The 22692-nt window shown below is 35.8% G+C and overlaps 1 protein-coding gene across 1 annotated transcript in view; it reads right to left on the bottom strand.

The window, feature by feature from the left end:
- Window positions 1-22692, bottom strand: part of LOC108156572 — a 220604-nt gene that overhangs the window by 179858 nt on the left and 18054 nt on the right. Inside the window, exon 3 of the mRNA XM_033388648.1 lies at window positions 14724-14766. The gene's annotated coding sequence lies outside the window, so the exon portion shown is untranslated. The remainder of the gene's footprint in view (window positions 1-14723; window positions 14767-22692) is intronic.

The following is a 22692-nucleotide window of genomic DNA, read 5'->3' as shown; positions in this document are numbered from 1 at the left end:
ACTTCCAGCTTACAGATTTATCCTCTCAATTACAGAACCGATATCATAACCGGTTAAAAAGTGAATCAAAAAGGAATAATATTCTTCACATAACCGGCTCAAAAATTATTCAAAATAATAATAAAAATATTAGCTATAAAATAGTTCTCAATTACTGATTTTTCCGCTCAGTTGTGGAACCGATTAATAACCGTTTCAAACCCGGTTCAAAATGTATTCAAAAAGAAATATTAGCCATAAAATTCTTTACATAACTGTTTCATAACCGGTTCAAAAATTATTCGAAATATAATTACCTATAAAATAGTTTTCATCTACTAATTTTTCCGCTTAGCAGCAGAACCGGTACGTCACCGATTAACAACCGTTTCTGAACCGGTTCGAAATGTATTCAAAAAGGAATAATACCCAAAAAAAATATTTCTTATTTAATGATTTTCTCCGGTTCTCCGGTTAACCGGTTCTGAACCGGTTCAAAATTTGTTCAAAAAGGAATATTACCCATAAAATACTGTCCAATTACAGATATTTTCCACTCAGTTGCATAATCATTTCATAAGCTATCCTAAAATGGATATTACCCAAAAAATACTTCCCATTTACTGAATTTTTTCAGGGTAGTTGCAGAACCGGTTCATAGCTGGTTCATAACCGTTTCATAACCGGTTAAAAAGTCAATCAAAAGGGAATATTAACTATTACCTACCTCCTATTTACAGATATTTTCCCTTCAGTTGCCTAACAATTTCAGAGGCTATCCAAAAACGGTTATAACGCCTAAAATACTCTCCATTTTTTCTGCTCAGTGCATATTCCGTACTGTGTACTGCACACACACAAATATCCTTGTCCAGAATCCGTATCGAGAGGACACGCCAAGAGTTTTGTGGCGCAAAACTTCTGGCTTTTTGGTTTATTCTGCAACTTTTGTTGCTTGAGGACCCAGGAAGCCCAGGCAGCCCTGGCAGTCCAGGAACCCCAAGCACAGATATTGGCAACTAAATTCTAACCAAATTGACTACCAAACACCTTCTCCTTTGGAGGGATTTAGGAGGGGGCCGGGAACCCCCTATGAAATTCATTTGCAAACAAAAATAAAACTTTTACATTTAACTGTGTAAATTTTCCAACATTTGCATTTGCTGTTGCCTCCTTTTCGTGTGGCGCTGTGTATTTATTTATTTGCACGTTTTTGTTGCAAGTTTCAACTGTCAAACACAACATCAATTTGTTCAAAAAATAAGCAACGCGCCCAACTTTCTCTTCAATAAACTGTTTTTTCGCCACTTTTGCATAGGTGTGGCACAGAGAACAATGCGGCAACATTAAAAAGTCACATTGCTGCTGATTTATATTGCAATTCGGAGGCAACAAAAGTTTTTCGTGCGAGACAAACGCTGCCAACGAGACATTTATGAGCCGTGGCCCTGGGGCATGCCACACTGCATTTGCCGCTCAAGAACTGAATGAAGATTCAAGTTCGAGGGCTCTTGTTTTATTGGTTTGAAACTTAATTAATATGCTCGTTGATTGAGGTTTTCTGAAGAGGCTTTTGGGCTTAGAAATGTAATTGGGAATTAATTCTGGCATCTGGATTGTTTGCTCATTTCGTGAGGGACTTTTAAGGATTTAAATTCTAAAACTACAACTACTACTTCCAATCATGATTGATGGCAATCTCTTTGGTTGACAGCCTCAACAAAATTGCCATTCGATGCACTCCACTCCACTCCACGGCCGGAGGCCGATTCGTTCGTTCTGTTTCTGTTTCTGGTTTTCGGGTACGGCACAAAGCTTAAGTAATTGATGTTTAGCTGCGTTTCAGGCCTAATAAAGATTGGCCGAACTGAGTAAAGGGATAGCATATTTTGCAGGGACTCGCCAGCACGCCGCAGGCTTCAAAGCAGGCCAGCACGGCTCGGGGGGTGGGGGCGGCACTGCCACTGCCACTGCCACTGAACGGTATTGGACCCGGGAGACTGCCATGAAAATAAAGCGTGACCACAGCATCAATTGGAGCTCAAGCGTTGAGCGGCGCAGCGTAGAACGTTGTACAAAAAGCCTCGCACAAAATCCATCCAAAACACACACACACACACACAAATACACTGCACACTGCACATTGCACTGCAAGAAAAATTGTTAGGAATTTGTAAGAAAAAAACCTAATTTTAGATAGATTAGAGAAAAGTTTAGACCTATTTTTCGACCAAACTTTAGGCCTGAACTTAGATCAATACTTATACAAAAAACCAAAACTTAGAAAAAAATACAGACAAAGTTTAGTGCAGAGCTTATACCAAAAACAAAAATGTATACCTGCCTTAGACTAAAGTTAATACAATATTAGACCAAAGTTTAGACCAAAATTTTGACCCAAATTAATGCATCAATTAGAACCAAGTTTATACCTAAGTTGAACTATAAATTAGACCAAAATATAGACCAAAGTTTAGACCTAAGTTAAGCCATGAATTAGGCCGAAATTTTGATCAACGCTTAGACCAAAGCTTAGACCGTAAATTATACCTAACTTAGCCCATCAATTAGACCAAAGCCTGGTCCGAAGATTAGGCCAACACTTTTTCAAAGCTTAGACCAAGTTTTAAACACAAAATTAGACCTAAGTTAGGCCATCAATTATACCAAAAATTGGACTAACGCTTAGACCAAAGTTAAAAACTTAGACCAAAATTGATACCAAAAAGTATACCAAAATGTATACCAAAATTTATACCAAAACTTATACCAAAATTTAGACCAAATTTAAGCCATCAATTAGACCAAATTTTGCATCAATTTGAAGACCAAAGTTCAAAGCTTAGACCAATGCTTAGACCAAAATGTAGACCTAAGTTAAGTCATCAATTAGACCAAAGCCTAGATCAAAAGTTTTGGATCAACGCTTAGACTGAAGTTCAAAGCTTAGACCAAAGTTTAGACAGAGCTTAGACAAAAGGTACCAAAAAATGTGTATACCCAATATTATACCTAAATTTATACCAAAATGTACACCAAATTCAACGACAAATCGAATTTTTCAGTCAAATAGATTTATACCTCTTGGAAAACTGGTATAATTTTATAGAAATTTGGTTCGAAATTAGGCCAAAAGATCGTTGACAGATCGTTGCCAGATCGTTGATATTGGGCATCAAAAGTGCTATTTATTCAGCGATTCTTTTCTTTCAGTGCACACACACCTTTTCAATGTACCCTGGCATGGGTGTGTGTTTTTTGTGTGTGTGTGTGTGTGTGTGTGTGTGTGAGTGTGTGTGTGCGCGCATTTCAATAAATCGCTCGCTGCTACAATAACACGAAAGCCGCCTGCCTGCGTGCAACCCAGCGAAAAAGTAGGCAACATGCAAGGGGCATGGTCTGGTATGTGTGTGTGGTAACGCTTGGGATAGATGGCCAAAACGTGCAGGTAACATGATTTTCACAGAGAGCGAGAGAGAGAGAGAGAAAAGGATCGTTTAAAAGGTTCGCCAGTTGCCATTCCCTTTGGGAGCCCTACTGCTGTTCATAGTCCGAAAATGCAGTTTGCATTTGGCAGCTTAAAGCGATTTTCATTGCAATAACCCTAGGAGCCCCACACCCTCCCTCTCTCTCTATCTCTATGGGCTCCAATGTGCGTGCGTGTGCCTGTAGCGAACAAATATGCAGCATGCCCCATCTCTCGCCCAGTTGCAATTGCTAACTAACTGGCAGCCAGAGAGAGAGAGTTGCACACAGAGCCACACAGATACACAGATAGACGGATGACTGGATAGACAGATGGATGGATGGTTGGATAGTTGAATGGTTGGGATATAGGATACGACCTGGGATGTTGCACATATATATATACATATATATATATGTATATATAGTTGGGGGGCGGCCTCCTCCTCTCGCTTGCATATTGAGTTCATTCGTTCAATCAATATTTAGCCATTGAAATCGCGATTTACGCGCATATTGCGCCAATAACAAATGAAAAGTGCACCGACAGCAGCAGCCACCTCCACCTCCCACCGCCCTCCACCCCCTCCGCCCCCCTCCGCCTGCTGCAGCGTAAAGATTTATCGATAGAGCACCAGGCTCTTGCTGCCACGATGAGTTTTTCATTTATTCGCCTTTTTCCACTCTTCATCGAAGTTTATTTTTCTTTTCTTCTCCCTTTTTTTTTAGCACATTTTGCAATTGAAATTCATAATTTTGAATGGAGTGGTTGATAAATAGGAAAAAGAATGCTTCATAAATGGTAATAGAAATCTGGGAAATTCGGGAAATATCACCAAAAAGATAATTGCCGGTGCAGAGCAGCCAAAGAGGGAACAGAATTGATGGGGCAATATCGTATAGAAGTAGGAACAGTACAGTAGGAAGTAGTACATTAGCCCCTCCTCGAGGGGTGTTGGGGAGCAAAATCCTCAAATAGAAACTTCCAAAATCTTAGCAAAACAAAGAGAAACAAGGGAGATACATACAGTGCCGGACTTAAGTGTTTGGACAGCAATTACCTTTCAGTTTACTCCTGTTTTAAGAGCTTTTTCACTGCAGTTTTTAAAAGAGAAATAATTTTGTACGATATTTTAATCAATTTTCGTTAAGATTGGTTCCTTTTATTAAGCGTAATTTTATTGCATTATTTTGTAGAATTTATTCAACGAAAAATGGTCTAAAATTTTACCAGACATGGGAATTTCAAATATTTATTTATAATTATAGATTTATAAATTTTAAATAAACAGAAGAAAAAGGAGTACCTATTATGGGTATAGTTTTTTCTTAAAAATACAGTACAGGGGGAACAGTAGAAGGGGAAACAGTGGCAGGAGGAAATGAAGGAGGAAAAAAGTAGTTGGCGGATACAGTAGAAAGAAGAACAGTTGATGAAGGGAACATCTAACATCTAAACATTGGGAACAGCTACAGTGAGAACACTCTAAAGACGGAACAATTCAAGCAGAAAGTGGTAATATTTTAAGTGAGAACAGCTACAATGGCAACACTCTGTAGGAGAACAATTTCAGCAGAAAAGGGTAATAGAGAACAGTCACAATGGGAACAGTTACTCTGAAAACACTGTGTTAGAGAACAATCCAAGCCGAAAAACGCTAATATTTTCAGTGGGAATTCTCTGAAGTGAGAACAGCTTCCCTGGGAACACCCTGGAAGAAAAAATCAAGCCTATAAAAGGTAATATTTAATAAATAATAATAATAAAGCAAGTATTTTCAGTGAGAACAGCTTCTCTGGGGGGAATAATTCAAGCCTAAAAAAGGTAATATTTTCAGTGGGAACACTCTGAAGTGAGAACAGCTTCACTGGAAACACTCTGCAGGAGAACAATTCAAGCCGAAAAAAGCAAGTATTTTCAGTGAGAACAGCTTCTGTGGGACCACTCAGTGGCAGAAAAATTCAAGCCGAAAAAGGTAATATTTACAGCGATACAATATTCAAACAAGAACAGCTAAAATGGGAACAGCCTAGACCTACAGGCATTCCAAAATCCTAACCCTTAATAACCAACAAATCTAAAACCGATCTTTAGAGGCCCCAATCTCATAGTTAAAGAACATTTTCATCTTCCAATTTAAGCCATAAACTTGCATCAATTAAAACCGGATTTACATATATTTTTGTTTGTTTTTTCCATTTACAAATCATAAAATTCCCATTAAAAATATCAACCAATTGAATGCCATTCCCCCTTCCCACTGCCGCTATTTTGCTGCAACTAATAACTCAATTAATAACTCATTTGGTGAGTGGAGAGGACTTCCAGTAAATAAAAACTTTAACAGCAGCAAAAGAGTGCAATTTGTGTTCACACCACTTGCTAAAAAAAAAAAGAATACAAAATAAAAAACAAAAATGTGGTGTAGGCGCAACTTTTATAAAAAGCCAAATTAAATGACTTGCCAAGAGCTCATGAAAGAGTGAGAGAGAGAGTTGAACAAAAATTCGTCTACAATTTGATTACATTAAAAAAAAAATCAAAAACAACAACAACGAGTGAAAAATAGAGGTCCTGGCACTGCAGGGGTAGAGGCGGTGGAGGGGGGGAGTGCAGCGACAACATTGTAATTCAATTTCGGAGAACAGGAAGTGCACAAAAGGCACACAAAAAAAAGATACAAAAAAATGGGAGTGCAAAAAGGCAATGATGGGACGATGTGATACCCTTCAGAGATTAATTGTTAATATGGTAGGGTATATGATATACGTAGGGTGAGACGTAGAGAGACTGAACAGAATTCTGTAGAATAATAAATAGTTAAATAATAATAATAATAATTTTCAAATAATACAAAATTAATAAATAAATAATAAATTAGTATATAATAGTGAAATAAATAAATAAAATAAATTTTTGTAGAATAATAAAAATAAGAAATTAATAATAAACATCAAAACAAATAAATAAAAATGAATAATAAAATAATATTAATCAAAATAAATATTTTAATAATAAAAAAAAAATTGTAATAGATCATTAAATAATAATAAAAATAACTCGAAGATGTAACTTTTGTAGAATAATAAATATAAAAAGAAAATATAAAAAAGGAAACTAACAAAAAAATAAATAAAAATAATAAAACAATAACAACAAAAAATAATAATAAATTATTTAATAATAATAACTGTTCGGAGCAGAACCCAGCCGATTAGCTGCTGGCCAAATAGCACCTAATTCTTGGCCCTCAGCCGCTTATTTTGTTTGTTACTTATGTCTATGTCACTCATTTGTTTGTTAAAGCTTTGCGCTTGCTTGCCCTGCTAAACGCTCTCTGCCAGCTCGCTCTTCGCTATCTCCGCTTTGCGTCTGCCTACCGACGTCGGCCGAGCGAAGCTGCGCTTAGCGATCGGAGCGGCAATGTAAAGGGCAGGCAAGCCACACTTGCAATTTGGATGTCACGCATTAAAGAACATATCGTAATTTTATTTCTGCGCCGAGTTTTATTTAATTCGAAATAATTAGTCGGCCGACTGGGGATAAAAAACATTATCTCCACAATAACAAAAAACTCGACTTAGTAATTTTTGTAGAATAATAATTAAGAAAATAATAAAGAAAACGATAGTAAAATAATAATAATAAATATTATAATAATAATAAAAAATTAGCTAATAATATATCATTAAATAATAATAATAATACAAATAAAATCCATAATTTTTGAGAAAAGACAAAAAATAAATAAACTAAATAAATAATGGTATTAAATAATAACAACATAAACTCGACTCCGTAATTTATTTTTTGTTCATTATTCTTCTCTCTATTTTTGGCATTCCTAAATAAATATACCCCCTCATTGTAGGGTATACAAAATCGTAGCTGCTAATGAAAGTAACGACGTCCGAGATAGCGAGGAAGTGGCCATTGAAGAGGGATGGGGAGAGAGAGAGAGCGAGGCAGAGTCAATGCAGCGCAACAAACAGAAAAGCAGAAAATAGGAAAATTTCGCTCTTAGGCATTTAGCAGCAAATTTAAATTCATTATAAACAAAGGGAGTGGGGCAGAGGGGGTTCAGAAAAATCAAAAAAGTTAAAAAAGAGGCTTGCAAAAAACAAGGATTAAAAGAGAGGGAGAGAGCGAGAGAGAGAGAGAGAGAGAGAGAGAGAGAGATAGTGCCTGAGAGGGAGATCAAGCCAATTAAAAATGTCATTGAACTAAGGGTGTCCGAAAGGGAAATATACGATAATCAAATGAAGAGCCGAAAGAACATAAAAGATAAAGAAGAAAAAAGCCAAAGCCAAAAATGGAGAAAAGGAAAAAAGAAACCGCAATGGATCCTTGATTGGGAATTGAAAAAAAGTATTGAAGGGGATACTAATTTGTTGGCCTTTCTGACGTAAATGTATGGAAAATTTAATTTTTTATATGTTTTTGTTATTTTATTTTTTTTTTAAATTTATTTTAAATTTATTTTTTATTTTGTTAGGTATTTTTTATTTTTGTTTTTAGTTATTTTTTATAAATATTTTTATTTATATTTTATATTACTTTTTTTAAATTTATTTTTTTAGTTTATTTTTTTATTAATTTTTTTATTAATTTTTTTTTATTTATTTTTTTTAATCACTTCTTTTATTTTTTCCCAGCATTGCTTTTATTTTTAGAATTAAATTGAATCAAAATAAACCTTTATTTTGCAGATTTCCTTCAACTATTTATCATATTTCACCCACACTCCTGCTGCCCGCCTCCTTTAAGGACTTTCTGTCTGTCTTTCCCTCTCAAGTGAACTGCAAACAGGCTGTAAAATTTCTTTGCTTCAACTTCCTGTCAAACAGTTGGCTTTTTGACAAACCACCAAAATGGCATATGTGACACCCGAAGAAGACGATCTGAAGGGGGGGGGTCTGAAGGATGAGAGTGCCGTGCCGTGCCGTGCCGTGTCGGTGTGACTGCGGTTTTTGCAGCACACGGCGGAAACGGAAATGCGCATTTACACGTAACATTAACTGCCGTTAGGCGAAAGCAAACAAAAACCAGAACCTGAAAACCAAAAAACGCAAAATCAACAAACAAACAGAAAAAGCAAAACAGCTGGCATCCCTGGATCCCTGGAGCCCAAAAACGATGCCATATTCCATATGGTAATGGTAAAAGCATTAAGCTGTGGCCCCTCTTTGGCCCCTCCCCGACCCTGGAAATGATTTAGTCGTGTGTGAAGCAACGATTTGCGGTGACGATGCCAATGAGATGACGACGATGCCGTCAGGATGACTCCTTCAATATTTGCATAAGTCCCTCAAAGACCCTCCTCATCGCAAAAGTCTTTCAACAACAAAATATTCAAGCATCAGCGGTTGCTTCTCTCCCTCTCTAATGCTGTGCGCCTCATTTGAAGGTAAGAGAGGGGGAGTGAGAGGGAGCCAGAGAGAGCTTTGCATGTGATAGTGGTTCACGGTTCAAAGGTGGCACTGGGATTCGTACTTAAATTTGAATTATTTATGGGGTTGGCTATCAAATCTGGATAACTGATTCATTAGCGATACAAAAGGAGATTTAAAGCTTGAAGAAAAGCCAGAGAGCCAACGATTCTTAACCGATTCGCAGTAGCTATTTAATTGGTTCAAAGGTAAGGGATATGCAGGAGAAAAAACAGCTGATTCATAACCGTCTCCTAACCGGGTCATAACCGTTTCAGTATCAAGTTAAGAGGCTCTTAAGCAGATCATAATTTTCTATAAAATTTTGCTCTATAATTTTCAATATATAAGCGGTTCAATAGAAGGTCTTAACCGGTTCATAACTGTCTCAAATTCATATAAATAATCAATTTTTTCCAGATTTACAGATCTTCAGATGCATCTTCAAATTCAAATATTCAAAATGATCGATAACTGGTTCATAGCCGGTTCATAACCGGTTCATAACCGTTTCGTAATCATTTCAAGCCGTTTCATATCCCTTTTATAACCGTGTTATAACCCTTTCTTAGCCTTTTCTTAACCGGTTCATAGCCGATTCGATAGAAGGTCTTAGCCGTTTCAGAACCGGTTCAAAACTATCTTCAAAATCAACTTTTTAGACCCCTTTAAACCCCATCTCCTTGGAATTCCTTCATTCCTTTCCCTTCACTCAACCTTCAAGACATTCTCCCCGCTTCATAGTTTCGATCCATTGATCATTACATCCATTTTGCTTAGAATCTCAATTGAGTTTCAGCGGTTCAGGTTCAGGTTCTTTTTGCCTTTCAGCGAATTTGTATCCCCACGTCGCCGCGCATCTTATGAGGATTTTTTATAAACTTTTACAGCAACAAAAAAAAAAAAGAAAAACTCAGGGCTTTGCTGATGATTTTCCTACCCACACAGTTTTTCTTCTACTTTGCCCTTTGGGTGGGGTTGGGGTTGGGGCTGAGCGGTGGGCGGTGTTCCTTTGGTTTCGTTCGCCTTTTGCTCATTACAAAGCCACCGAGACGGGCTATTAATCATGAGCTTATTGAGGCATAAACGCGTTGAGCCACCACACACACATACAGCCCACGCCTTTTACCGTTTCACTGCCTTTATCGCTCTCTCTCTCTCTCTCTCTCTCCCTTCAGAGTTGCATTGCGCTTTAATAAATATTCATTTCGTTTTAAAGGCAACTCTGATTGCAGTACCACCTGTTTGAAGCCAGAAAGTTGTTCGAAAATCGAACAGAGAGTTGAGAATTTTATTAAATTTACATAGAGCGCCTTAAGCGTCACTGGCATTGTCATGTTATAGCCCTGGGAACACACTCTCTCGCTCTCTTTGGGTAAAAGAAAGCTGTCAAAGTATCGCATGACAGCAAGTACGTAGCATAGACCTCTCTGTGCCCCATATACGTGTATATTCGTATGCAGGAGAGCAATCACTCATGCCGAGAGCAGCCTCGGGGCACCAGTAGCCGTTGTCGAGGCAGGCCAGGAACAATAGGAGGAGTGTTGTGGCCAGAAGGCTCTGACAGCATTCTTGGGGGCGGTTGGGGCCTTGATAAGTGCCCCCGGTGGGTGCTTTTACCATAAACGCCATGCATTTATGTTTATTCAAGTGTCAGTCAGGCCCAGAGTGTTCGCGTAGGTGTGTGCCCAGAATGTACACATCTGGAGAGAGACTTTACTGTATGCGTGTGTGCGGTGTGTGTGTGTGTGTGTGCAAACATTACACTAACTCTCTCTCTCTCTCACTCTCTGTTGACGCACACAAACACCACTAGGGCGGCGGGCATTTGGCATTGTAATGATTTATCGACAATTGTTAGTCTTTGAATCCTGTTCGACGTACCTGTCGCACTCGGCAAAACTCTGACACAAGTCACATCACAGCTTTTGCCACAGGCAAACCTCACACCACAAACCGCACCGCATCGCATCGCAGGGTCTCACCGCAAGCTCCACTTCAGATTCTCAAGAAAGTTGTACATATCGATTTCGTTTCATTACCAGCTCGTATACGATTCGTAATGCAAGAATTCGTTATGATGCATCTTGAGATAATAAAACAATTAGAAACGATTGAGAAACGGTTCGTAACCGATTCATAATCGATTCGAAGCAGCTATAAACGTTTCTTAACCGTTCCTTAAAGATTTCCGTTCCATAACTGATTCATAAACGATTTAAAACTGATTCCTAGCCGTTTCATTCCCGTTTCTTATCCGTGTTGTATCTGTCTCTTATCCGTTTCTTATCCGTTTCTTATCCGTTTCTTATCCGTTTCTTATAAGTTTCTTATCCGTTTCTTATCGTTTTTTATCCGTTTTTCCGTTTCTTATCCGTTTCTTTTCCGTTTCTTATCTCTTTTTTATCCGCTTCTTATCCGTTTCTTATCTGTTTCTATCCGTTTCTTATCTGTTTATATTCCGTTTCTTATTGTTTTTATCCGTTTCTTATCTGTTTTTTATCCATTTCTTATCCGTTTGTTATCCATTTCTTATCCGTTCCTTATCCGTTTCTTCTTTCTTTTTTATCAGTTTCTTATCTGTTAATTATCCGTTTCTTATCTGTCTCTTATCCGTTCCTTATACGATTCTTATTCGTTTCTTATCAGTTCCTTTTTCGTTTCCTATCGGTTTCTTATCCGTTTGTAATCCGTTTCTTATCCGTTTTATTCCCGTTCCATTAACACTTTAATGCAGTAATATTTAATCATTTGTTAACCATTTAACAACCTATTTATAACCGGTTCAAAATTATCTGAAAATCGTTTCAGAAACACAATCCTTTGCCCCAGACACAATCTTGCTCCATCGATTTATCCACATTTCCCTATCCGTGTCCCCCCTATAATCCCATCAATATAATGTTTTAATCTTCTCTCTTTGCCACTCAACACTTAATATTAACCCTTATTTTGCACCTATTTTTTGTGGCATCTTTTTAAGTACCACATGAATCATTAAAAACAAAAAAAAGAACGCCAACGCCCCGTTCCACACGCGTGTGTGTGTGTGTGTGTGTGTGGCAGCAAAGTGTCTATAAAAACGCTTAAAATGTGTATAAGCAGCCAGACGAAAAGCGAAGCTCATGAGAGACGAAACTTTTCTGCATATAAAAATCCTTACACCTTTTTGAGGGACAGGCAGGTCGGTCGTCCTTTTGGCTGCGTGTGTGGGGTGTGGCCGTGGGGTTGGGTCTTAATTTTCAATATTTTGTTGCATGCTGCAGCAAAAGTTTTGCCCCAACGCCACAGTAGACAGTAAACAGTAAACTTTTTTTTGCGTGCATAATAACATAATTAATTAATGTATGTGGATGCCACAAAGCAGAGACGAAAGTATGGAATCTGTAGCATACTTAAAGGCCAAGCACTTTAAAATCCCGCCAGAAATGGAATTTTTATAGGACTCGCAATTAGTGGCCCGTGGCCCATGGCCCATGGCCAGTGCCCAGTGCTTCGTGTGGCTGCTGTCAGGAGCTCTGTTTAATTTATCGCTTGTTATGCTTAAAACTTAAAAAAAAAAATAGAAGAAAAAATACTGCCAAAAATAGAGTAAAATCGCAAGCCCATTAACAGCCATTGTGTTACAGACGAAAATATTTGCCAGCTTCTAAGAAAAGCCGAAAAGTGGAAGGGGCATGTGTGTGAGTCTCTGTGTGTGTGTGTGGTTTTTGTATCTTTTAAGCCATTTCCCTTTTGGTTTAAAGGCTCGGGTAACATTATTGCGGCACATTAATCACTGGAAACACAGGAAACTTCTGCCACAGTGCCTGCCACAGGCACTGCCACACACTGGAAAGCACTCGCTGAAAGCAAAAGTGTTTTACTGGACTCTCTCTCTCTCCCTCTCTCTCTCTCTCTCTCCCTCTTTGAAGTGCCTAAAAGCATGCCACAAAAAATATCTACAAAATTAATATGCAATTAAATGAAAATTAGCAGCCAAAAATTGTGCACGCAAATTGATAATAATATTTAATGGCAAGTCAATTTGTTATCTTTTTTGGCCACTGAAAAACACGACACACACACACACACACACACACTGTAAGCGAGAAAATTATCTAAGCATAGCAGTTTTCATACAGAACATACACTCAGAGAAAACAAACAGTTTAATAACTTAAACCAAGAGGGTTGCTCCGGAAAACAAAGTTTTTTCATTTAAATTCTACCATTAATAGGAAAATATTTGATTTAAAAATGTAATTAATTTAAATACATTTATATATATGTACATATGTATTTGATTTAAATATATTTCCTATTTAAAAGAAAATTTTTTTATATTTAAAATAAATAAATATACATTACATTTTTAATTTAATATTTTAAGAAATATATATATTCGTTTTAATTTAAATAATACAACTTAATTTACTTACTATATGTTGTTTTAATTATTTTTTATTTATTTTTGGTTTTTTATTTATTTTGTATATTTTTATATTTTTTATTACTTATTTATTTTTATTATTTTGTTTGCTTATTTTTGGTTATGTATTTATTTTTATTTTTGGGTATTTATTTCCTTTATGTTTTACATTTTGTTATCAAGTCGAGCGCCTCTAAGCCAGTGCTCCGTATAATTTATTTGAATATTATTTCCAAATATAATTAATTTAGTTTAATAATAATAATTTATTTTATTTTATATTTCAGTTTTTTTTATATTTGGATTAATTATGGGCCCAAAATCAAAATAAATTCTATTTAATTTCCCCATTTTTGTGCTTAGAAACCTAATATATATTTTAAATATGGCTTTGCCACTTTTCGCCGAGTGTATCTGTGCGTTTGTTTTTGTGGGGGGAATTGAACTTCAGTGAACCCCCTCATTCAGACCCCTCCGCCTGCCATTTGTACTGCTTGTTGTCAATAATTATGCATTAATTATGCATCCGCCTAAGCAAATACCAAAATTGGAGGCAAACAGAGAGCGAGAGAGCGCCAGAATGGAGGCAGAATAACGAGCGCAGCAAATGCTGGTTCAATGAGCCGTCTGTCGTTCCAGCAGGCCATTCCACCTGTGTTTTTTTGGCTAATTTGGACGGGGACCCCGCGCCCATGCATGTGATGTGCTTTTCCGGTTGCGACCGAGATAAAGCCCCAAACTATGCATTCGAAATTTCGAGAATGCATTGAAATGCATTTGAAAATTGTATTATGTTAATAAATTGCCAGCCTCAAATAATGTTAATTTTTGGGGATTGCTACTCGTTTCAGGAAGCGATAAAATGTCTGCGCCAAATCACATTTTGTTTGGGGCCCGGGCCCCATAAAAATACCACTAAATACCTGTGTAAAACCCAAATATATCTGATAAATATACAAATATATATCTATTATTTCTGATAAATTTATATACATATGTAATTGTAGTCCTGTTGTTGGTTTGCAGCTTATTGAATTTAATTTTATAAATGAAAAATATTTAGCCAGAGCTCTAGTGGCCATGGCTCATTTGCCATGGATATGAGACCCCAAACCGCAAAATGTTTTGTAATTTTAATTCGATTTTATAACAGTTTATATGTATGTTTTTGGCCAGCAGATAATTAATTTGATTTGATTCTGAATTACATGTGTTAGCATGATTTCATTTCGAGTGCACTTTATGGACATTACACGCTCTCCTCACGTCAAGGGTTTGATTTCTCAACCATAGAAAAGGGAAGAAACCAATTTAAATACTCAAGAACATTTACAGTCCACCAAAGGAAGGACTTGAAGAGTAGCCAAAGGATAAATAAACGATGTGTGTGTACATGTATGATGTAGGTATTTTTAGGGGATACATAGAGTCTTCTTACCTGGCAGTAAATCGATAGAGGATACTCGACGATACTTTTAACTCTGTAAAAGAGAAATTCCCAATATTAGTGTCAGTTTAAAATAAAAACATGCTATAAAAATACCAGTAAATACTGGAAAAATATCAGAAGTACTGCAAAAATAGCAAAATATATTGGAAAATGTTTTAGTATACTTGAACAGTAACATCAAAAAACAGCACCAGAAAAATGTAAGACAATATTATCTCAAGATACTAGAAAAAACACTCCAAACTATTAAAAAAGTTAACAAAAAAATATATAAAAATAACATACAATAATCTTATATGCTAAAAATACCTTAAGATCATTAAATTATCGTGAATTATCGAAAATACTATAAAATACCAGAAAACACATCAAATGGCATATAAAATACCAGAAAATGTTATACACAAAATTACCGAAAAAACCCCATAAAATACCAGAAAATACTATATAAAATAGGACCAAATACTATATAAAATAGAACAAAATACTGTTTAAAATACAAGTAAAAACTATATAAAATATTAGAAATATAATCAACAAAATACCAAAAATACAGTTTAAAATACTGGAAAATACTATAGAAAATACCCAAAAATATTAAAAAAACATATCAGAAATTACTATATAAAATACCAGAAAATATCCAAAGAAATACTGAAAGCTTTTCAAAAAAAAATACCAGAACATAATGAAAACACCATAAATTACTAGAAAAATGACAGAAACTTTTAGAAATAACCAGAAAAATGTTCTAACAATACTTTTAAATTTCAAATTCAATACAAGAAAATAATTTGATTCCTTTTAAACAAAAAATTCCTTAAAAAACGCTGCTGCTAATCAAAAGTCCAAATGTTAATGGAAATCATTGAAATTTCCAACTGAATTCCCATAAATTTTCAACAAAAGGAATGGCCTCTCGCTTTCAGCTGTAAAATGCCGTAAGCTGTAATCCCCCGACGCGAAATATTCCGAAAAACTAAGAGAGAAAGAAAAAAAAAATGAAATGAAATACTATGGAACTATCGCGTGCAATCGCGTAAGCTGCAAATATCAAATATTTTCACATTTTTTAACGGCCCCCAAGTGACATTGAAAACTACACCAAAAAAACAAAGAAAAAAAAAATCCGACAGATACGAGTACGAGTATGTTGTATAGTTTTTTATAAGTGCAATGCGTCTACAGAGTGTGGCATTACCCACATTTATGCATAAATTGTATTTACATTTCTATATCCGGGCAGAAAGCAGACAACAAAAAATATATATTCGATATTTGCGCTTTTAAGCTGCACACAAAAAGCAGATTTATTTATGCCACCACATTTTTTTTTGTGCTGCTTTCACTTCGAATGAATCAACTATTCCGGAGAGCATAAAAAGAAGCTCGATGTCAAGGCCTGATGATTGATTTCGTTGTGGGTTAATGATTTTACTAGATGGATTTCCATGGAAAAGAATTGTTTCTTTATTCCTTAAATGTTAGAAGTATTCATTTTTGTAGCAGACAATAGCCTTGTGGCATTTCCCTGATGCTGCCCCTCATCGTACAAGTTGCAACTTTAATTTAATCGGCATATGAAAGACGCAGCCCAAAAGGGGGAAATGTTTTTATTCAATTGCTTGCTGAATGTGGCAGGAGTGGCAGGGGGGCGGCGAGGCAACGGCAACCACTCGAAATGAGTGGCATGTCGTGCATGGTTTCGGTTGGTAGCGTGTGTTCCCATGCCAATGGCTACTGAGGTCCTTCCATCGGTCCAACGGGCAGGGCAGGGCAGGGCAGGGCGACATGTTTACGGCGATGCGTGTGCACGAGGTTGATGCATGTTTATTTCCTTCTGTTGCAATTGAATGCAGCATCGAAGGTAGCAGAATATATGCTCGTATGCATGTACCTGTGTAAGGGCGGCGGGTGGTGGGGGGCACATGCTCATGCGGGTCATATAATCCTCCATTTTTTACGGCCATTTTATGGCATCCATCAGGCAGGGACCCAGAGAACGCGAGAGAGAGAGAGAGAGAGAGAGAGAGAGAGAAACAAACAGACGTGTTTTTCATAATGCATTTTTAATAGAGTAACCCGAGGAGACCCCTGCTGATGATTTCGACTCTGATTCCGAGATTCCAACCCCCTTTACAATCCCCAGAATCCTTATCCAGAGCCCCTCCCCCCTTCCGCCCTTTCCGGATTGCACTTTCATTGCATTTTAAAATTCATTTCCATTTTATTTGTCTTTTTTTTTTGTAGCTCCCTTTTGTTCATGGCATTCATGGTATTTATTTATAAACAAATCACTTGGACTGCTGCCCCATTGATTCATGTCATAATACTTCAGGACAGGACCCGGGCCGTTTCTCATGCACAAAAACGTCCTTCAAAAAAGTCCCGTTATGGCAGGGCACATCAAATATATTTAAAGAAAGGAACAAAAAAAAAAAAGAAAGCAAAAAAAGAAAATAAAGAACAATATATGGGAAAAAAAAACAAAAAATTAAGGAAAAACAAAATATGAGGAATTATATTTTAAAAAAATAAATGGGAAAAAGAAGAAAAAAAATAACGAAAAGAATGGGAGAAAAAACAAAAAACAACAAAAAAAATAAAAGAAAAAAATTGTAAAAAAATTAAATAAATTATTACAAAAATAAAGATTAATGTTCGGCGGCTCTGGACTTTCAGCCACAACAGATAAGGGGATTTTTTTATCTTGGAATTTTCTCCCATTTCTGTTTATTCTTTTCATTCCTGTTTTCTTTCCACTTCGGTTTTCACTTTTTGCTCATTTAAATTCGTATAAATCCACATCATTAACCGATGTGGCGGTATCGAACCAGAACAATCTCGGTTGCATTTCACTGGAAAACCACAAAGCCAAGACTTTGGCTGACCTTTTGGTTGAGGCCTAAACACACGCCCACTGTCCACTGCCCACACGCACAACCCCCCTCCCCCCTGGTCTGAGGCACATTAATAATTTTCGCTATTTGCTAACAATATCAAGTGGCAAGTCATTATTCATGACAAACGGGGCCACCAAAGAACAGAGCGGATTGGATTGGAGTGTGGCAAATGCGAAGGGGAGTGGAGTGGATCACCAGTGGAGCACCTAAGGACTATGAACAGCTTTGGTCATGGATATTTAAGTGGGAGCATGAGTTGGAAAGGAGGTGGAAAGGCAGTGGCCATGGGGGCCGGTGGGCGGCGGCGGTGTGGCAGCGGGTTTTAGGACCTGTTCATGCAGAAAATTATATGCATAAAACCCGTGATTATGTTGTCCAGACTGGCTGGGCATTATTACAACTGGAATAAAAGAAAGAAAAACCAGAAAAATACAGAAAAAGAAAGAAAACCCAGACAAAAATACAGAAAAAAAAATAAATATAAAAAAAGAAAACCATAAAGAAAGAAAGAAAAATCAAGTGATTTAATGCATGAAATTCCCCTAAAAATAGAAATCTAAAGGTTTGGACAGTGATATTTCCTACACTTATTTTTAACGATCTAACAAATATTCAAAAATAAAATATCCAGTTAAAAAAATATCATTTTAGTTTAAGTTAATTTTTTTATTTTATTAATGCTTTTTAATACAGTAAAAAGTCTTGTTTGTACGGTCTATATTTAATCTAAACATAAAAACACTGTAAAATAAATATAAAATACTAAATTTGTAGGATATATATTTAATTAATTAAAAATATAATATATTTCAATCAAATATTTTCATACTAATGCCAAAATGTAGGATACATCCATTACTTTTTACAATTTTTACGCTAAAATTAATTTTAAAATAATTTATTTTAAAAATTCGAAGATAAAATATATAACAAATATATTCAGTTAATACAAAAATAACTTAAAATTAAATATATGCATATTAAAGTCAAAATATTGGAGAAAATAGTTTTTTTTTTTAATTTAAAATAATTTAATTTAAAAAATTCGAAGGAAAAATATATAAAAAATTTATTGCTTTAAAAAAATATAATTTAATAAAATATTTGCATACTAATTTTATTTTTTTTATTTTAAAAAATTTTAATTTAAAAATCCAACGAAAAAAAATATAAAAAATGCCATGACGACATCCAAGATTACCATGAACACCCCTAGCACCCTCTAAAAGCGTTATCCAAATAGTGCCACAAAATGTTTGAACAAACGTAGCAGCTCAAAGAATAATGCAGCTCACTAAAGGAGCCTGGGGGGGCATGCTACATGGTGCATGGGGCACAGGTACAAACGCAAGCCGTAAGAGGACGCCATAGAAAAGTTAACCTAAAAAAAAAAACGAAACAAAAACCAGGGTTGCCAGGGCGCGCGCAGCAGCAGTTGCTTTATGGAAAGTCATTTAGGTGAAGTTTTCTCCAACCCCCACCACCCACCCTCCCCTCTGCCACTGCCCCTCTCTCTCCCACTGCGGCTGTGGCAATTATAACACGACATCCATATGTTGCAAGTGCTACTAAGAGCCGCTGTGTGGCAGCTGTGCGCTAGATGCATTTGCCACTGCCTCCAGCCGCAGTGCCTGCTCCTCCCCCTCCGCCACTCCACTGCTGGGTTGCAACCCGTTAATGTGTTGCACTTAAAATTTATGCCCCCGAAAAAGTAGCAGCAGGCAGGCAGACAACTTTAACTTTGTGGCAGGGCCTTGTGGAAGGTGTTGCAAAGTAGAGACAGTAGCGGCTGCAAAAAGAGTGGAATGGGAGCCTGGCAGAAAGGCTTAAAAGTGCTGTGGACTTCACACAGAGTTTGCCCCCAGAGAGAGGGAGAGAGAGGAGGGTAGTCCTGCGGTCCATTCGCCACAGGTGCAATATATAATTCAACCACAATTTTAATTATGTTGGTAAGAGTGAACCAGGCAGAAACATGGTGCATCATTGCGTATGCGTAAATCTTTAAATTTCGAATATTTCTTCATTTCTTTTTTACTCAAGATTTTTCCCAACAAATTTATTGGATACTGCACTTTGACCTGCCAGTCTGTGATTTATACAACTGCATTAAATTTCCATTAATTGTTAAAACTAAAGTAAATATTTTACTCGATTTTAGAGGCCTTTGACTGTGACAATTGGCCAACAGAGACAGAGGCAGAGACATGGCTTAAATGCAGGACACAAAACACACAAACCGAAAGGTGGCTTGTCTTGTAAATCAAGAGAAAGCTTTCCGCTTTCCACTTTCCCCACAGAATAGTTAATTTTTGGTTCACCTCAGTCTCTGGTCTGGCTTTGTTTTTGTTTAGAAAACTCAATTACTTATCGCAAATTTGTTTAATAAATAGCAAAGTTTTTGGTGCACTTTGAGCTTTGATAAATTGCTTTCATAAATTATGCGCCTTAGTGCTTTACTTTCTCCTTAATTGCTCTTAAATTCCTGTTATATTTTTCCCAATTTATTGTTTTTTTTTTTTTGTGGTGGGTGGGGGGGGGGGGGGGGGGGGTGCATTCTCTGCGATTATTAGATACCGATGGTAGATTCCTTTTGGAAAAATCGCAGAATATTTTGCCAATTAAATGAATCCTTCACGCATATCAATTTAATGCAAAAATAAAATACGAAGGCAAAAATCCTGTGAAAAATAAACAAACGCATACGTATGCCCCATGCACAAAAAAATAAATACAACACAATAAGCGGAATGAAATAATAATGTTTCTACATAACAAAAATGGGTGAAAATTAATTAATTTGCCGCTTGCATCTGGGAGTCTAAGCAAAAACAATGGGGGGCATACAACGCTTCGATAGCAGGCGGCAAAAATGATTGCATCGCATCACGGTTGCCAATTATAATCACCATCAACATAAACACCAACATCATCAACATAAAAATGTAAATTGTGCTCGTGTGTGTGTGTGTGTGTGTCAGAGGGAAAACAACAACAACAATCAGGCCAAAGGCCACTTCGTCGCAATAAGCAGCGAAAGCACGGAGCTGCCCAAAAGTATGCTATAAAATTATGCACTTTACAATTGCACTCGCAAGGCTATGGCAGGGCCTGGGGTGGGGCGGGGGGCGTTGCAGGCAGGAACGTCGCGTACGAGAAAACGAGAAAGCAACAAAAAGCACCAATGCTGCCAATTCAGCTGCTTTATAGCTAGCTCTGGCTATTTTTAAAGTTCTATTGGCAGAAAAATGGTTACTATTAAATTTTATTAAAATAAAAAAAAATTTTTTTAAATTCATATTATAATAAATATTATATATATAAGTATATATGTAAATAGTATATATAAATATATATGTACATATATAATAAATTAATATTATACTAAATTAATATTATATTAAATTATTATTATATTAAATTAATATTATATTAAATTAATATTATAATAGATTATTATTCAAATAAACTATATTATTATTTGTATTAAATTAAATTATTCTTATTAATTAATAAAATTTGGTATTGGCCGGAGGAAGCCAGACTTAAAACAAATATTTTAGATATTTTTAAAATTTTATTTTTGAAATTCTATTAAAATAAATGTGGCAATTCTGTTCGTAAAAAAAAAGAAAAACTAAGCTATGCCTTTGATGTCTAACGATATCTGATATATTACCATCTCAAATTTGCTTCGATCTTTTGCTTATAAATATACATAAATAATATAAATATATATATATGTGTACATACATATGTGCATAAATCACTTAATTAAAAAATGCCTCAAGAATATAAGAACAAATGTTGCTATACGTTGGTTGGTGAACGGAGTTCAGATCTGAGCTTTCAAAGCATAAAGAATAGACAAAATATAATAAAAATGTAATAAATAAAGTGTTTTTTTATTTTATTTCTATTATTTATTGCATATTTTCCACAGAAACAACAGCTATTTTTGTTTCATTTAATAAATAAACAATTTTTTCTTTAAAAAATATGTTGGCTATTTTTAAAGATTTCTTTTTTTATTAATAGATTAGTATTTTCTCATAAAATAGTTGTCTATATTTAAAGATATTTTTGTAATAAAATTTTTAAAATTTGCCAACACTGGAGAGCACTGAAAGACAAAAATTAAGGTAGAAAGAGAGACCTAGAGAGAAAGCTTCGAACGGGAGGTATAAACAGTAGAGTGGCAGACAATACATACGAGTATAACTGTGAATTTAGATAACTTATGAAGGTCCATGCCTCGTGCCAAAAACAGTAAACATGTCTCTCAGTCACTCCTCCTATTCTCCGCCCCTCCTTTCGCTCTCTTTTCGTGCCTGCATGTGCTTGATTCACTCCATTTCTACAAAGTGCACTTCTTAACGATCCCCCATTCTTAGCATACACCATAATCATAATCGTAACCATATTCTGTACCGTACCCGTTCTGTTCTGTTCTGTTTCTGTTTCTGGCATCATAAAACAGCACTACAGCCTTTATGGGGCCATATAAAAAGCGGCCCAAAACACTCATTGCCCGGCCTAATGCCCGTGGCTTGAACTAAATTTCGCTTTAGTTTATAGCACCATTTTTTTAGTAGGAGTTTTGCATTTCAAACTAATTGCCAGAAGGCTATTTTTTGTTCAACTTAATTTAAATGAATTATTTTTAAGTATTTCCGTAATTTAAAATTTAATCTTAAATGAATGGAGTTTACTGCTTTAAAAAACCAAAAATATTTTGGGTAAGTCCTTTCATTGCAAGGAAAAACATTTGTGGGTCAATCTTGATAAAAGAAACTTTCAAATAAATATCGAGCGCCATTCCTACAAATTTAGAATCCTGAGTCGCCCTAAAATGTAGGAAAAATGTTTTGATTTACAAACAAATTAAACAAAATTTATCATTAAATAATTTAAGACATTTTTGTGTGTTATGTAAAAATTATGTGAATATTTTAAACACAAATTAAAATATTTAATATATAAAAATAGTAACAAAATTTCGATTTTATGCCATTTTTTTGGAACTGGTTTAAAATATTCCAAAGATATAAGATTAA

This window comes from Drosophila miranda, chromosome 2 (assembly GCF_003369915.1).
Source record: "Drosophila miranda strain MSH22 chromosome 2, D.miranda_PacBio2.1, whole genome shotgun sequence".
Taxonomy (NCBI): domain Eukaryota; kingdom Metazoa; phylum Arthropoda; class Insecta; order Diptera; family Drosophilidae; genus Drosophila; species Drosophila miranda.
The sequence above is the reverse complement of the archived record's forward strand: the minus strand, read 5'-3'. Positions and strand labels throughout refer to the sequence as shown.